We start from the raw sequence: 2,584 nt of genomic DNA on the forward strand, positions 1-2,584 counted from the left end.
GCTGTCCACTTCTATTTTTAATCTTTTCCATGCTGTAATAAAGGCTGTCCACTTCTATTTTTAATATTTTCCTTGCTGTAATAAAGGCTGTCCACTTCTATTTTTAATATTTTCCATGCTGTAATAAAGGCTGTCCACTTCTATTTTTAAACTTCTCCTTGCTGTAATAAAGGCTGTCCACTACTATTTTTAATCTTTCCATGCTGTAATAAAGGCTGTCCACTTCTATTTTTAATCTTTCCATGCTGTAATAAAGGCTGTCCACTTCTATTTTTTATATTTTCCTTGCTGTAATAAAGGCTGTCCACTTCTATTTTTATATTTTCCATGCTGTAATAAAGGCTGTCCACTACTATTTTTTATATTTTCCATGCTGTAATAAAGGCTGTCCACTTCTATTTTTAATATTTTCCATGCTGTAATAAAGGCTGTCCACTTCTATTTTTAATCTTTTCCATGCTGTAATAAAGGCTGTCCACTTCTATTTTTAATCTTTTCCATGCTGTAATAAAGGCTGTCCACTTCTATTTTTTATATTTTCCATTCTGTAATAAAGACTGTCCACTTCTATTTTTAATCTTTTCCATGCTGTAATAAAGGCTGTCCACTTCTATTTTTAAACTTCTCCTTGAGGCTGTCCACTACTATTTTTAATCTTTCCATGCTGTAATAAAGGCTGTCCACTTCTATTTTTTATATTTTCCTTGCTGTAATAAAGGCTGTCCACTTCTATTTTTAATCTTTCCATGCTGTAATAAAGGCTGTCCACTTCTATTTTTATATTTTCCATGCTGTAATAAAGGCTGTCCACTACTATTTTTTATATTTTCTATGCTGTAATAAAGGCTGTCCACTTCTATTATTAATATTTTCCATGCTGTAATAAAGGCTGTCCACTTCTATTTTTAATCTTTTCCATGCTGTAATAAAGGCTGTCCACTTCTATTTTTTATATTTTCCATGCTGTAATAAAGGTTGTCCACTTCTATTTTTTATATTTTCCATGCTGTAATAAAGGCTGTCCACTTCTATTTTTAATCTTTTCCATGCTGTAATAAAGGCTGTCCACTTCTATTTTTAATATTTTCCATGCTGTAATAAAGGCTGTCCACTTCTATTTTTAATATTTTCCTTGCTGTAATAAAGGCTGTCCACTTCTATTTTCAATCTTTTCCATGCTGTAATAAAGGCTGTCCACTTCTATTTTTAAACTTCTCCTTGCTGTAATAAAGGCTGTCCACTACTATTTTTAATCTTTCCATGCTGTAATAAAGGCTGTCCACTTCTATTTTTTATATTTTCCTTGCTGTAATAAAGGCTGTCCACTTCTATTTTTATATTTTCCATGCTGTAATAAAGGCTGTCCACTACTATTTTTTATATTTTCCATGCTGTAATAAAGGCTGTCCACTTCTATTTTTAATCTTTTCCATACTGTAATAAAGGCTGTCCACTTCTATTTTTAAACTTCTCCTTGCTGTAATAAAGGCTGTCCACTACTATTTTTAATCTTTCCATGCTGTAATAAAGGCTGTCCACTTCTATTTTTTATATTTTCCTTGCTGTAATAAAGGCTGTCCACTTCTATTTTTATATTTTCCATGCTGTAATAAAGGCTGTCCACTACTATTTTTTATATTTTCCATGCTGTAATAAAGGCTGTCCACTTCTATTTTTAATCTTTTCCATACTGTAATAAAGGCTGTCCACTTCTATGTTTAATCTTTTCCATACTGTAATAAAGGCTGTCCACTTCTATTTTTAATCTTTTCCATACTGTAATAAAGGCTGTCCACTTCTATTTTTAATATTTTCCATACTGTTATAAAGGCTGTCCATTTCTATTTATAATCTTTTCCATTCTGTAATAAAGGCTGTCCACTTCTATTTTTTATATTTTCCATGCTGTAATAAAGGTTGTCCACTTCTATTTTTTATATTTTCCATGCTGTAATAAAGGCTGTCCACTTCTATTTTAATCTTTTCCATGCTGTAATAAAGGCTGTCCACTTCTATTTTTAATCTTTTCCATGCTGTAATAAAGGCTGTCCACTTCTATTTTTAATATTTTCCTTGCTGTAATAAAGGCTGTCCACTTCTATTTTCAATCTTTTCCATGCTGTAATAAAGGCTGTCCACTTCTATTTTTAAACTTCTCCTTGCTGTAATAAAGGCTGTCCACTACTATTTTTAATCTTTCCATGCTGTAATACAGGCTGTCCACTTCTATTTTTTATATTTTCCTTGCTGTAATAAAGGCTGGCCACTTCTATTTTTATATTGCCATGCTGTAATAAAGCTGTCCACTACTATTTTTTATATTTTCCATGTCTGTACATAAAGGCGGTCCACTTCTTATTTTTAATCCTTTCCATACTGTCAATAAAGGCTTGTCCAATTCTATTTGTTAAACTTCTCCTTGGCTGTAAGAAAGGCTGTCCACTACTATTTTTAATCTTCCATGCTGTAATAAAGGCTGTCAGCACTAGTTGTGTGTGTGAGGAAGCAGTCAGTTTGTGTGTGGAGGAAGCAGTCAGTTGGTTGTGTGTGTGAGGAAGCAGCTCAGTTTGTGTGTGTGAGGAAG

This window comes from Salvelinus namaycush, chromosome 25 (assembly GCF_016432855.1).
Source record: "Salvelinus namaycush isolate Seneca chromosome 25, SaNama_1.0, whole genome shotgun sequence".
Lineage (NCBI taxonomy): Eukaryota > Metazoa > Chordata > Actinopteri > Salmoniformes > Salmonidae > Salvelinus > Salvelinus namaycush.